Here is a 16463-nt window from a genome sequence, read left to right as displayed (position 1 = left end):
TACAGTGTTAATGTAACCCTTATTTGTGGCTAATAAATAAACTTTAACTTTTAGAATTGTTGACTTTGCTTGATTTGCATCTTTAAGCTATTTTCTTTTTTGTCAACATCTCAATGTTTATGTGGACAAGACTAAGAGGTGTGAAGTGTTTGACATCTTTGTTGTTGATATTTGGATGGCCTGACTGATTGACACTTTTATAGGGTTATAGGAACAGCAGTTTTTTTGAAGAACATTTTTGATTGGGTATTTTTTTCTCACAGCTGTTCCGCACTCGCCATAGGTCTTATATAAGAGTCAGTAGTTATATATAAAGTGCACATTGGGTGAATGGGCGTAGAAGGGGCATAAGTTGGCATGGATGCCATGAGGGGGGCATGGGGAGTGGGGTACATGGGAAAGACATTTTTTTGAACTTACCTTTCAAAAGGTTGCTGAATTCAGATTAAGGTTCATGACCCCTTGAGGGGCCATGAACGACGAATTGTGGAGGTGATGGCCTGACTCCCCAAAACTTCAGGAGTCTGGGAGATGCCTACCTTCACAATGGAAGTGGTCAGATCAGCAGGGCAGCATGTGGACTTGCCATCTGCGCTCATATTTTGCACCAGTGAAAACTACTGGCCCCGGGAATCCTGGAATCATGTCCTGCCGGTCATCTGGAAATGGCTCTGGGGTAGTCCTGACTTTGCAAAACTCCAGCCCTAAAATGCACAAGCTGCCAATTCAGACATGTTGCTCAGCAATAAGTTTCAGCTGAAGTCAGTGGAAGTTCTCACTGATGGGAGGCTAGTTTCCAAAAAAGGAAGAATATATCAATGTGCATTATATAAATATTCATGACCAAGCCTTTCATATCTGCTGAGGTTCACTGCAGCTGAAGTCATTTATTCACTTTATCATCAGACGCCAGCAAAAAGAGATAACGGCAAAACAGTTAAGCTCAATCTATCTGAAATTGACCTCTACTACCATTCATGCAGACCTGTGATGTTTCGTTCTACATGGTTGCTTCATGTTTATTATTTCATTCTCAATCTAAGTGTAAATCCCATCATTCATTAATAGATTATCAGACGGATCAAGGGGCGAAATGCACACTGTGTTTCGGTACATTGTTTGCTGAAAGAACTTGCCAACATAAGGTTATTTACACAGATCCACAATAACCGACCTGGCACCTAAGAGGCCTTCCAACTTCCCCAAGCTCTAAATGTGGCCTGATGGTGTGACTGAGATGGAGAATTTGTTGGCTGGAGAAGCGCAGACACATGTTCCACGACACATTGGGGGAAATTTTCCCGTCCCGCCTGCTATGATTCCCGTGGCAGACCATGCATAGATCTGTTGACCTCGAGTGGGATTTTCTGATTTTGGGGCGAGCACAGCTGGAAAATCCCAAGTTGAGTTTGGAGTTTAGAAAATTCAAATGTTTCAGAGCTTAGTAGTTGCACAGACTCACTTCATGAGGGACTGACAAAAAGTAGGATCGCCAGCTTATAGTATGGTGCTTTGGTCCATGTGCCCACTGCCTTAAGTTGCTGATATTAACCAATCTTGTTGGGATTTAGCATTTGCTTCTAAGTTGATGGATAAGAATAGTCTTATCCAAACACCCAGAGCACAAAATTCAAACAGAACAAATGAGGGAGTAAGCAACTTAAGCACAAAAAAGGGCTACCTTGCCTGACACAATTACAGAGCTCATAAGAACAACAAAGAAATTCTTAGACACAAAGCGATCCCAGTTCACCTTCTACCATCCTGGTAGTTATTTGCAACAATAATAATGTTGTTGCTGTTAGCATATCTTCGCACCCATATACTATTTCCTTTAACCTTTGGGGAACAATGGGGGAGGCAGTGGGAGGAATTCCGAGCTGATTATCAGCCCGTTGAATGCTTCTTCCGTGGCCAACAAGTCCTGGCATTGGACTCAGACCCAGAGCTTCTGATCCAGTGATAGGGGCACTACCACTGCACCGTAAGGCCTGCACCAACAATAATGGAGTTGTTGACTCATCATAGCAATTGATCTCCATCAATAGTTCGATGACAAACCCAGTTATGCCACAGGAAAAACTCTAATGGCGAAAGCTTTGGCACTCATAGGTCCAAAATCACATGGTTGAAATGAGCTGGGGGACAAAGTCTTGAGGGGCAGTGGGGGTAAGACAGGACAGAGGCAAGGGAAGGGGCTGGAGGGCGAGGGCAAGGGAAGGGGCTGGAGGACAAGGTCTGACTGGTCGGAGGGAGTGGGGGAGGGGGGGGTTTGGGGAGCATCCTTGGGGCCAGAACTGGAACTGAGTTGAGCACAGAAGCCCAAAAGCGAGTCAAGGTCAGAACAGGCAGAGCAGAGGAAAGAAGCACTTCAGTTTAGATTGATGAGCTTGTAAAGACTGCTTTTGTCCAAGTTCAAGGAGGAGGAAGGCATGTCAGTCCACTGTCAGCAGTGTCCAACAAGGTGCTCAGAGCCTGGTCACCACCTCACACACATTGGTCAGATGGGTTTTGGGCATAATACCAGGCTGTGGATGGCACAGTCATAGTCAGGGGAGGCTGGAGATCAGGAACAGGTAGTGTAGGGGCAGCATTCAATGGTTTTATGGGGGGCTGTCTCCATATGCAATAGGCCTCAAGGTGGGGATAAGGGGTAAGGTCTGCATGGGAGTAAGGTCTGCATGGGACATAGGCATATGGGTGGCACGGTAGCACAGTGGTTAGCACTGCTGCTTCACAGCTCCAGGGACCCGGGTTCGATTGCAGCTTCGGGTCGCTGTCTGTGTGGGGTTTGCACATTCTCCTCGTGTCTGTGTGAGCTTCCTCCGGGTGTTCCAGTTTCCTCCCACAGTCCAAAGATGTGCAGGTTAGGTTGATTGGCCATGCTAAATTGACCATAGATGCATAGGATAGAGGATTACTGGGTAAAATATGTATGGATATGGGGTAGGGCCTGGGTGGGATTGTGGTCGGTGCAGACTCGATGGGCCGAATGGCCTCCTTCTGTACTGTTTGATTTCTATGGACTTTCTGTATCTGCCTCAAACAATTTGGGGTAAGACAGGGATATAAACCACAATGACAATGGGATCAAGGATTACAGGGGAGGACAGAGGAAGGAGGTAAACCTATACAGTCTGCTCCTCCAGGACAATGGGAGGGATTTCCTCAGTCACGCAGAGAAGGTCGAAACTGGTCTGGTGATAGAACCTCAGCACCACCACCTATAACCTGAACCCATGAAGCAGTAGAAAATCAAACTATGAGAAGCCTCTGGTGGAGAGGGTTCTTTGGTTCACTGCAATGCTAGATTGACTTAAAAGGAAACACAACTGATATCTGGATTTCTAAATGAGGAGGAATACACAGCTGAGACATGCTTGGAGCATTTTAACAGCAATAGATGCATTCAGGAGCCTTAATTCACAAAATGCATTCATGGGAGATTAATTTCAATTTGTGCCAATAATCTTCTTTCAATAACTCCAGTCCCAGCACAATAATAAATCCAAAACCAGGCGGGGTACTGGACAAACTGCAGATGCCCATTGGAAACTGCACCTCTGAACACTGGAGCCCTGCCTAAAATAATCCCATTCTCTCACTGAACATTCACGTGGATTCCAAAGGATCTTATCGTAGAGCGCACTGGATGGGACTTTCAGTGTGTCTGTGTGTGTGTCTGCGTGAGTGAGCGTGAGAGTGAGAGTGAGAGAGAGAGAGAGAGAGAGTGAGAGTGAGATCTCGCTCATATTTTCCTTCACTGTTCCAGCAGAAGAAGAATGAAGATGATGAAAGGTGTTTGCAGGCAGGAGGAAAGGTGGAGAAGAGTGCGACGTTAGCACCAGGCTGGCAAAGGGAGGCACATCACCCTGATGAACAAGGGGCAGCAGGGCCCCTTCCAGACCCAAAGGATGATGCTCACCGATCTGTTGAGCTGGCAAGTCGGCAGGTGCACAGAAGACGCATGTCATTCCTCCACGAGTGAAAATCAGTGTCTTCAACGCCTCCACCTGTCCAGAGATCGGGTGGGTCATAATTGCCACATTCTCCAGGACTTGATGCCATGGGGACTGTCACTGATACTTCTGTATCTCTCCCCTATAAAGATAGGTGGTGTGAATCTGATCAGGATGCACGCCAAGGATGATGTGGGTTGTGTGGCTGTTGAGTGCAGCTGTGCACAGGTACCTGAACTGCACCCGATGTGAGCCCAGATAGAGATGTCAAGGCGTGTATGTGAGGTGATGTCCCTTCAGCTGGCAGTGTGTGAAGATCAGGGTAGATGCAGGGAGGATGTTCCTGATGGTGGGGGTGTCCAGACCAGGGGTCACAGTCTGAGGATTCGGGATAGACCATCTAGGACGGAGGTGAGGAGACATTTCTTCACCCAGAGAGTGGTGAGCCTGTGGAATTCATTCCCACAGGAAGTAGTTGATGCCAAAATACTGAATGTATTCAAGAGGCAGCTGGATATAGCACTTGGGGTGAATGGGATCAAAGGTTATGGGGAGAAAGCAGGATTAGGGTATTGAGTTGGATGATCAGCCATGATCATGATGAATGGCAGAGCAGGCTCGAAGGGCTGAATGGCCTCCTCCTGCTCCTATCTTCTATGTTTCTATAAATCTCCATGGAGAATCATCCTATAAATGTCCAATGGGCTCCTGAAAGTATGAGGCGAGGGGGATGAGGTGGTTGATTTATCCTGGTGGAACAGATGAGATTATTCATCCTCTTCCTGCATTGGATGGCTGATCTCTTATGGGCTGAGTTGGCATCACTGCCCTGGCCACCTCCTCCCACACCGCAGTTGAGAGGTTTCTGGACCTTCTCCTACAATCAGGAGAATAGAGCGCTTGCTGGTAATCCCCAACAGCATCAGAAAAGGTGACCCAAAAACATGGTGCCAAACTTGAGGGCTGCCATATTCTTCCCATTTTTGTGTTACAGAAATTGGCAAGGCTGTGCGTGGGTGCGGTTTCGAAATGCCACCCACCGCAATGATCCATTTAAGTCACAATGAGGCAGGCAAATCACAGGCTGCCTGCCCACGATACGACATGCTTCCTGTTGATGCATATTTCAGAATTATAGAATCCCTACAGTACAGAATAGACTTGCACACATGGGTTTCTTCAGTTCACTGATGTCATAGCCATTCTAGTCTTCTTCTCCACCACCTTCTTCATCATAATTTAGGATATTTTCCCATACATTCTTCCAGTTCTCATGCTCGACGGGAATGTGGTAAATTCCTCCTTTCTGGAACTTGTTTTTTCCACACAGGCCCCCTATACTGAAGGCGGTTTGGCCCATCAAGTCTGCACTGACCACTATCCCACCCAGGCCCTATTCCCGTAACCCCACATATTTACCTTGCTAATCCCCCAACACTAAGGTCAATTTAGCATGGCCAATCCACCTAATCCGTACGTTTTTGGACACTAAGGGGCAATTTAGTCTGACCAATTGACCTAACCTGCACATCTTTGGACTGTGGGAGGAAACCAGAGCACCCAGAGGAAACTCACGCAGACACAGGGAGAATGTGCAGACTCCACACAGACAGTGACCCAAGCCGGGGAATTGAACCCAGGTCCCTGGCGCTGTGAGGCAGCAGTGCTAACCACCGTGCCGCCCCTATTTAATGAGGCAAGAAGCATACAATTGGGCATGAGAACCTGACATTGCAGCCGTTAGGAAAATCACTGCTTTCTCTCCCCCACCCACCCCACCACGCCTTAGTCTGTGCAGGAGAAAATCCCACCCTCTGTTTCCACCATCTCTCTCAGGAATCTGCTCCATACAGTGCCCACTCACTCACTACAACATTCAGTGAATTAGTTTTGAACTTATACCCCTTCAAGCATACGCTATATCCTCTGGTTCTGCTGTTCGGGACAAGGTGAAACAACTGGTCAAGGATCACATTTTCCCGCCCCTTTTGGAATCATTAGAAAACAGAAATCGAATCACCTCTCAACCTGCTCTTCCCCAGTGAGAGCCTTCCCAATGTAAATAATTGCTCCTCATATTCCAATCTCTTCATCCCCCCAATCATTCTGGTGCTTTCTTCTGTATACTTGCAGTGGCTGCAATACCCTTCCTGTACTGTATCCACCAGAACTGTACTTAGTATTCTAACTATAGTCGCACCATTGATTTATTAAGTTGCAATATTACCTCACTATCTTAGCTCAACATTGACCTTTCAAGACATCCCAACATCTAATTTGCTTTACTCGCTACCACTGAGCACAGGCCACTGGCCATAGTCGTGAGACCTCAAGAATCATAGAATCCTACAGTGCAGAAGAAGGCCATTCGGTCCATTGAGTCTGCACCGACCACAATCCCACCCAGGTCCTACCCTGTAACCCCACGCATTTACCCTAGCTAGTCCTCTTGACACTAAGGGGCAAATTAGCATGGCCAATCCACCTAACTTGCATTTCTTTGGAGTGTGGAAGGAAACTGAAGCACCCGGAGGAAACCCACGCAGACATGGGGAGAACGTGCAGACTCCACACAGACAGTGACCCAAGCCGGGAATCAAACCCAGGTCCCAGGCACTGTGAGGCAGCAGTACTAACCACTGTGCCACCGTGCCACCTCATGACAGTTCACCAAGAGGATGACAGCACTTTAAGCGGAATTGAAGATCTACTGCAATTATATCATAAACATTTATTTTTATGTTTCATAAGATTCATTTTCTTAATTTCCATCTCCACACACCACACTTATGTCAGGTACCCAGATCTGTGGCAAACCTGGTCTGCAAGCAGCTGCAAAAAAAAAGCAAATCAAGGTGGCACAGTGGTTAGCACTGCTGCCTCACAGCATCAGGGACCTTGGTTCAATTCTCGGCTTGGGTCACTGTCTGTGTGAAGTTTGCACATTCTCCCCGTGTCTGTGTGGGTTTCCTCCAGGTGGTCCAGTTTCCTCCCAGAATCCGAAAGACGTGCTGGTTAGGGTGCATTGACCCGAACAGGTGCCGGGGTGTGGCAACTAGGGGAATTTCACAGTAACTTCATTGCAGTGTTACTTGTGATTAATAAATAAACTTTAACTTTAGGGTTCATCTTGATCCACACTCTTGGTCATTTTTCAGGAATCGTTTGACATCAACAAGTTGCATTTGCAGAATGATGTGGAGATGCCAGCGTTAGACTGGGGTGGGCACAATAAGAAGTCTCACAACATCAGGTTAAGGTCCAACAAGTTTACTTGGAATCATGAGCTTTCGGAATGCTGTCCCTTCAGCAGGTGAGTGCAGGAGCAGCGCTCCAAAGCTTGTGATTCCAAATAAACCTGGTGTTGTGAGGCTTCTTAATTTGCAGAATGGCACAGTTAATGCGAGGAACTCAGAATGGTAATGCCACATCCACTATCACCTAATTTACTTCTTTCAGCCTTTATTATCACAGTCACAGCTCCTCAAATTAATTAAAAGGCCACTCAGGTAAAGACAGCTAATGTGATTAAAAAGATTGTTTTCTCAGCGCATTCAAACACATTGATGGTAAATGGTATGGCTTTTTCTCTGAGCGTTCCACCAAAGATGAGCAAAAGAGGGGCCCTTCAAATAGCAAAACAAAAAAAAATGCATCTCACCCTGAACAACTGTACAATGCAAAATTCCTCCTTGGAGACAAGAGCTTACATAAAAAGGTCAAATGACAAAGCTTCCACTTTGCTCGTCAGACATGCCCTTTTAGTAACATTTGGAGTTGCACTTTTGATACTCCAAAATAATATAATCTATTATTTTGGTTTTCACTAAAAAGGATTAACCCTTTGCTTGCTTCAGAAACAAAGGGAAGACCTTCCACAGTGAGAGAGGGGCAAGAGTGAAAGAGGATACACTGTTTAAATAAAAGGTTGGAGGTGGGCTGTAATAAACGCACTCAAGTTCAGATGGGCTCCATCATGGAAGGATCATCAGGACACCTCTGATGGCTTGGTGGGTCACAGCCTGTGGTTTAATATGAAGTTATAGAGAGTAGAAGGTCCCAGTTTGGTATGGCAACAGTTGGAGCACTGGAGCTCCTGCTTGGATGTGAAAGAACAGCCAAGGTTCATGTTCCTGGGTTGATATTCCTATTGGATCTTACATTTGGACTGATTTCATCTCCTACCTCATAAATAAAAATCAACCACTGCAGAATCTGAAACCAGAAGAGAAAGTGCTGGAAAATCTCAGCAGGCCTGGCAGCATCTGTAAGGAGAGAAAAGAGCTGACGTTTTGAGTCCAGACGACCCTTTGTCAAAGCTTTGACAAAGACCCTTTGAACTTTGACAAAGGGTCATCTGGACTCATAATGTCAACTCTTTTCTCTCCTTACAGGATGCTGCCAGACCTGCTGAGATAGAGTTATAGAGGTTTACAGCATGAAAACAGGCCCTTCAGCCCAACTTGTCCATGCCACTTTTTTTTTTAAACCCTATGCTAGTCCCAATTGTCTGTATTTGGCCCATATCCCTCTATACCCATCTTACCCATTTAACTGTCTAAACACTTTTTAAAAGACAAAATTGTACCCGCCTCTACTACTACCTCTGACAGCTTGTTCCAGACACTCACCACCCTCTGTGTGAAAAAACTGCCCTTCTGGACACTTCTGTATCTCTCCCCTCTCATCTTAAGCCTATGCCCTCTAGTTTTAGACTCCCCTACCTTTGGGAAAAGATATTGACTGTCTAGCTGATCTGTGCCCCTTATTATTTTATAGGCCTCTATAAGATCACCCCTCAGCCTCCTACGCGCCAGAGAAAAAAGTCCCAGTCTCTCCAGCCTCTCCTTATAACTCAAACCATCAAGTCCCAGTAGCATCCTAGTAAATCTTTTCTGCACTCTTTCTAGTTTGATAATACCTTTCCTATAATATTTTCCAGCATTTTCTCTTTTGATTTCATCTCAGACCTCTCTCCATTCCTGGGTCAAATACTTACCAACACTCGCTGCCTATTCTCCCAAACAAAGAGCGATAAGGTACATAAGATCTCACTGGCACACATTATATACTCATTCCAGGTTTGTAGCATGGGAAGGACTGAAGAAATGTTGGTGCTGCATTCGTGCAGTCTAAATCCAGTGCTGCAAAACTCTAAGCTGACGCCAAGCTGCATTCTTTGCCAAAGATGAATGAAACCCTATTGTGTCGAAAGCTGTGTTTACCATCAACAGGAACGCCTGGATAATTGACAAAGTGTGGAGGGCTGGCATTCTTAACGTTGATTAACTCAAGTGTTTCTATTGGCTATGCAGACTCCAGCTTCTTTCACCAAATTGGTTCGTTAATGGCTGCAGATTACTTTGTAAAAACAAATACCTATCAAAGAGACAGGCCTAAGGGTAAGACCCACTCCAAGTCTTGGTTGTAGCAAGGTCTCTTCCACGGTCATCGTCAACACTGGTGCCCCACAAGGCTGTGTTCTTAGCCCCCTACTATACTCTTAGACACCTATGACAGTGTGGCCAAATTCCCCTCCAACTCGATTTTCAAGTTTGATGACACCACTGTAGTGGGTTGGATCTCAAACAATGACGAGACAGAGTACAGGAATGAGATAGAGAATCTGGTGAACTGGTGCAGCAACAATAATCTCTCCCTCAATGTCAACAAAACAAAGGAGATTGTCATCGACTTCAGAAAATGTAAAGGAGAACATACCCCTGTCTACATCAGCGGGGACCAAGTAGAAAGGGTCGAGAGCTTCAGGTTTTCAGGTGTCCAGATCACCAACAACCTGTCCTGGTCCTCCCCATGCCAAAATTATAGTTAAGAAAGCCCATGAACGCCTCTACTTTCCCAGAAGACTAAGGAAATTTGGCATGTCAGCTATGACTCTCACCAACTTTTGCCGATGCACCATAGAAAGCATTCTTTCTGGTTGTATCACAGCTTGGTATGGGCTCCTGCTCTGCTCAAGACTGCAAGGATCTACAAAAGATCATGAATATAGCCCAATCCATCACGCAAACCAGCCTCCCATCCATTGACTCTGTCTACACTTCCCGCTGACTTGGGAGAGCGGCCAGCATACTTAAGGACCCCGGACATTCTCTCTTTCACCTTCTTCTGTCGGGAAAAAGATACAAAAGTCTGAGGTCACATACCAATTGACTCAAGAACAGCTTCTTCCCTGCTGCTGTCAGACTTTTGAATGGACCTACCTCGCATTAAGTTGATCTTTCTCTACACCCTAGCTCTGACTGTAATGCTACGTTCTGCACTCTCTCATTTCCTTCTCAATGAACGGTATATTTTGTCTGTATAGCGCATGAGAAACAATACTTTTCATTGTATCCCAATACATGTGACAATAATAAATCAAATCAAATCAAGGTTTCCACTGATAGATGGCAAAGATTATGGTACTGGGAATTCTTTTAATAGGCAGATAATTGAATTTATGAGCTTCTGTACAAATTGTCTTTAGTTAAAGCAGCTCTTGTTGAATTAAATGTTCTGTTTTTACCACAGCGACTTGACTGAGTTAAATCCAGAAAAATCTTATTAAAGCCTATCAAATGCTACTTCAGTGTCCATTTATAATTGAAACACCAGAATACACTTGTATCACAATTATCTGCCCTTTAATATGATTTTCATGGATTGCAATTTAGGAAGGATTTTATTTCTTCTCTCTGATCACTTTCAAATCTGACTGTGGAGGGGTGGGAGGAGCTATCATTTCAGTTGGAACCTCCTCAAATTTGGCACAATGAGGTGATGGTTTAAAAGACACACACACACACACACACACACACACACACACACACACACACACACACACACACACACACACACACAATATACTTAAGCACTGTGACAGTGGTTGGGTGGATGAACAGCAGATTATGTTGTGCAATGTGGGGCTTAGATCAGGAAAGGGCTGAGTGCAATGTCTGAAGCAGTGCAACTTCCACGCTGCAGATGAAAGAGAAGAATAATCTATCTCCCAAAGAACTCGCAAATGAATAAATAACGCGCCAACATGAACTATTCATCAAAGTGTGAATTGTAAAATAATTCCCATGTCATAATTTTAATTACTGCTTGGGGGAGGTGGATATGGAAAGACACAAATGGAATGATCCCTTTGAGAGGAATCAAGGGTCACATTGGCATAGTGACATTCCACAGAATTTTATGGCCTTGCTTGGGCGAGATCGTAAAATCCCGTCCGAGGCCAGAGATTTCTGTTCTGCGAGCCCTGCCTGACCGGAATCAGGGTGGACAAGGCAGTACAATTCCAGCCATTGAGTGGAATTTTCCATTCTGGAGACTAAGGCCAGAGTTATTTTGCTCAGGTGGGAGCACAGCTGTCCCGGAAGAGCAGGAAATCGCATGAGAACACATTGGGCGCGCATCCCGACACCACTGTTCACTTGCACAATATTACAGTCGCCAGGAGCGTATAAGAGCTGGAAGCAGGCCCGCCAACAATCAAGCAGGCATTAAAGGGCCAATTGAACGCAACTTTAAGAGGCCCATCTGCTTTTACATTTGGCAGCTGGGCTGATTGGCCAGGTGACACATTTTAGCTGTTAACTCAGTCGAGGGCAGGATTATAGGATCCTACAGAACAGAAGGAGGCCATTCAGCCCATCAAGTCTGCACTGACCACAATTGCACCCAGGCCCTATCCCCATAACCCCTAGCTAATTCCCCTGACACTAAGGGGCAATTTAGCATGGCCTCTCCACCTAACCTGCATATCTTGGGACTGTGGGAGAAAACTGGAGAACCCGGTGGAAACTCACACAGACACATGGAGAACGTGCAGACTCCACACAGACAGTAACCCAAGCCAGGAGTCAAACCTGGGTACCTGGCACTGTGAGGCAGCAGTGCTAACCACTGCGCCACTCATGTTTGAGCTAAAACAAAATTTATAAAATTTTCTGGGGACCAAGGTTTGTGTTTGAATTTGCTGCCTGGAAATTCTTGCAGCATTTCTCCATTGCAATTTATTTATTTTTAACAGTTCCGAGACAGCTCCCTCTGAGGGAAGTGCCAACCAACATTCTCCATTTTCTCTGCATCTGCCCTCTTTCCCACTTCCTTGGTAACTAGTTACCTTTATTCTAAATCGGAAGCAGTCCCAAAAGATATGGGTGCCTAGTGTGGTAACTATTGTTGAATTTTACAAGGGGGTACAAGTTCAAGGTAAGGGGGGAAAAGGTTCAGTGGAGGTGTGTGGGGGGACTTTTTTTTTTACACAGAGGGTGGTGGGGTCTGGTATGCACTGCCAAGTGAGGTGGTTGAGGCAGATACATTAGCAACTTATCTGGATAAACACACGAACAGACGGGGAATAGAGGGATACAGGTGGTTGGTCTCGATAGGACAACGTGATTGCCGCGGCTTGGAGGGCCAAAGGGTCTGTTCCTGTGCTGTACTGTTCCTTGTTCTAGTTGAAGACTGACAGGCTGTTATTTGGGGAAGTTTAGCTCTGGCGTTGGGAAAATAGAGGGATTTGGAACTGAGTAGATTTAAAAGGTATTGTGGATAGCCAGTAATGAAGTTAAGTGTGTTTTACTGTTTAATAAACATTTATTTTGTTTAAAGTCTTTCAGACCTTTCCTCTCTTTTTACCAGATTGCAAAAAGAGTTGAGAGCAGGCATTCCCTTCTGGGTTTTGAAGTATCTTAGGGCCCGATTTTACCATTGTGCCCATTACCAAACTTGGTAAAGACGGGCATGAGGAAATTAGCATGATCCGTGCCCCTGTCCGCGCAGATGCCCACTTTACCAAGGCCCAAAAATGGCCGTGATCCAATTCGCAGCTGAAACGGGTGCAACATTGATTTAAATGTATTTGCATGCGTTTAAATTGAATTAATGAACTGCCCACCCAACTCTATCAGCATTTCCCCCTTTACCACCGTGTTCACCAATCCGGAACCGCACCGTAATGAACCTGCTGAATAAAAGCCTGAATCGGGCGCTCCAGCTGCTGAAGAGCGAGTTCAGAGCTTCCAACGGCTCCCTGACTCAGAGTGGGGGAGGGGGGGCCTGATCATTCTCTGGTTGGTGGGGGGAGGCCAGATCTTGTCTGGAGGAGGGGGAGAGTGAGTGAGGCTAGATCGTTGTCGGGTGGAGGGAGGGAGGCTTGATCGCTCACTGGTGGGGGAGGACAGATGGATCTCTGGTGGGGGAGGGCAGGGGGGTCCGCTGCCATCTGCAGGTGATTGGTGGGGAGAAGGGGGACAGTGATGTGTGTGGGTAGCAGGGGGTGGTGGATAAGGGGGATAGTGATGTGTGTAGGTAGCGGGGGGGGACGGTGGATAACGGGGACAGTGATAGAACATAAAACACTACAGCACAAACAGGCCCTTCGACCCACAAGTTGCACCAATCATATCCATACCTACCAGGCCTATCTATAACCCTCAGTCCCATTAAATCCCACGTACTCATCCAGAAGTCTCTTAAAAGACGCCAACGAATTTGCCTCCGCCACCACCGACGGCAGCCGATTCCACTCACCCACCACCCTCGAGTGAAAGACTTACTGACATCTCCTCTGTAAAAATGATGTGTGTGGGTAAAGGCGGGGGGGGGGGGGGGGGGGGGGGGTGGGTGAATGAGGGGGACAGTGATGTCTGTGGGGACCATTGCTCCCGGGCTGCTTTCTCGGCTTTGTGGCCCAGGAGCGATCTGACACAGGCGCGCTTTTTAAAATTTTTTTCTAACTGTGCATGCGCAGTTCAGAGCTCCGATCGTTCTGGGTGCGCTAAACCCCGCCCACAGCATGATTCAGACCTGTGATTTTTTTTTTCTCCAGGCTGAGTGCGCATGGGAGCACCTGAAAGCAGATTTCTAAGTCTGATCTGCATTATGCCCAGATTCAGCACTTCAATGAAAATGGTAAAATCGGGTTCTAAGAATCAATTTAGCATGGCCAATCAACCTAACCCACACATCTTTAGAGTGCGAGAGGAAACTGGAGCACCTGGAGGAAACCCACACAGACATGGGGAGGACATGCAGACGGAATTGAACCCTGGTCCCTGTGCTGTGAGACAGCAGTGCTAACCACTGTGCCACCATACTTGACTGTTTATTTTATGACTGAGTTTTTGGGAAAAGTAGTATTCATTGTTGAGCGCTGTAGCTTTTCATACAGCGTGAATAAGGTACAAGATATATAAATTTAGTGAATAAGATGGGGAGCTACAGGCACAGATTGCTATGTGGAAATATGATGTGGCAATAACATGGCTCAAGGAATTGGGTGTTAAATATTCCTGGGTACAAGGTGTTCAGAAAATAAAGAATAGGAGGAGAGGTGGCGGCATTGGTTAAGGAGAGCATTGCAGTATCCAAAGGGTACAAGGACTGAATCAATTTGGCTAGAGCTAAGGAACAAAAAGGATGCAATTACATTGCTCAGTTTTGCCTGCGGTCCGTCAACTAGTGGGAAGGATACAGAGGAACAAATCTGCAGGGAAATTACAAAGATGTAAACATTATTGAGCAGTTCTAATGGGGGACTTTAACTACCGAATGTAGACGGGACAGTGGCAGTTTAAAGAGTGGAAAGGGACAAATGTTCCTCGATTGTGTTCAGGAGAACTTTTTTTTTACAGCAGTATGTGTCCAATCCAACAAGAAAGAAAGCACCGTTGGACCCGATTCTTGGAAATGAGGTGGGCCGAGTAGATCAAGTACCAGTGGGGGGAACATTTAGGAGACAGTGACCATTGTACCAAAAGGTTTAGAGTTGTGGTAGGAAAGGATAATGGGCAATCCAGAGGAAGAATAATTAACTGGGGGAGAGCTGACTTCAATGTGGCAAGAAGAGAGCTGGGCTGCTTCGACTGGAAAGAGAGGTTGGTGGAAAAAACTGCGACTGAACAATGGGCTACCTTCAAAACAGAAATGGTCCTGACACAGTCACGGTATATTCCCTTAAAAGGTAGGACAAACAAACCCAGAGCTCCCTGGATGAAAAAAGAAATAAAAATTAACATAAAGAAGAAAAATGACAGGCGCGAGGTAGAAAATACAGCCAGGAACCAAGAGAAAGACAAAGTTCAGAGTGGGGGTGGGGAGGGGACACATTAAAGAAGCAAAGAGGGAATATGAGAAAAGATTGGCAGCCGACAGAAAAGTGAACAAATGTGCGGTAATGCATTTTGGAAGGTCTAATACAGATAGGAAATATACAGTAAATGGCAGAACCCTTAGAGTATTGATAGGCAGAGGGATCTGGGCATACAGGTACACATGTAACTGAAAGTAGCAACACAGGTGGAGAAGGTAGTCAAGAAGGCACACAGCATGCTTGCCTTCATCAACCAGGGCACTGTGTTTAAAAATTGGCAAGTCATGTTGCAACTTTATAGAACCTTAGTGTGGTTGCACTTGGAATATAGTGTTCAATTCTGGTCGCCACACAACCAGAAGGATGTGGAGGCTTTGGAGAGGGTAGAGAAAAGATTTACCAGGATGTTGCCTGGTATGGAGGGCATTAGCTACGAGGAGAGGTTGGAGAAACTTGGTTTGTTCTCACTGGAGCGATGGACGTTGAGGGGAGACCAGATAGAAGTCTACAAGATTATGAGAGACATGGACAGCGTGGATAGTCAGAAGCTTTTTCCCAGGGTGGAAGAGTCAATTACTAGGGGGCATAGGTTTAAATACATGAGTAGGATGGGAATAGAGGGATATGGTCCCCAGAAGGGTAGGAGGTTTTAGGTAAGTCGGCAGCATGGTTGGTGCAGGCTTGGAGGGCCGAAGGGCCTGTTCCTGTGCTGTAATTTTCTTTGTTCTTTGAATCCCAAAGTTTTCTGTACACACAAATAGTAAAAGGGTGGTCAAAGGAGGAGTCCGCCAGCCTAAAAGGGAATTTACACATGGAGATATTAACTGAATATTTTGCATCCGTCTTTAGCAAGGAGGTAGATGATACCCAGGCCACAGAGTAAGGAACATCATTACGTTGTGCAGGGAACAGCAAACAACGACGATATGGAACATTATGCGATGATTATTGGAGAGCCCCACCTGACAAGTCCAAACATCAGAAATGCATCTTTAAGAAGCCAATAGTCTATTTTATGAAAGACCTTGTGGCTATGAGATGCTCTCTCTGCTTCTACCTTTCCCCTACAACCCATGGCCTGCACATCTGGCCTGTTTTTCTAAATGTGTTTCACTAGGGATAAAGTCATTGTAATTAATAGCTGAAGTGTTTTTCCACTTTAGCGCTAACTTGCTTGACTATGGGAGTGTGATGGGATGTGCTTACTAGAGCAGCATAGTGGCACAGTGGTTAGCACTGCTGCCTCTCAGCGCCAGGGACCTGGGTTCAATTCCTGGCTTAGGTCACTGTCTGTGTGGAGTTGGCACCTTTCCCCCGTGTCTGCGAGGGTTTCCTCCGGGTGCTCCGGTTTCCTCCCACAGTCTGAAAGACGTGCTGGTTAGGTGGATTGGCCGTGC

This window comes from Carcharhinus amblyrhynchos, chromosome X (genome assembly GCF_965287045.1).
Source record: "Carcharhinus amblyrhynchos chromosome X, sCarAmb.v2.hapA, whole genome shotgun sequence".
Lineage (NCBI taxonomy): Eukaryota > Metazoa > Chordata > Chondrichthyes > Carcharhiniformes > Carcharhinidae > Carcharhinus > Carcharhinus amblyrhynchos.
This window is presented reverse-complemented; position numbering follows the sequence as displayed.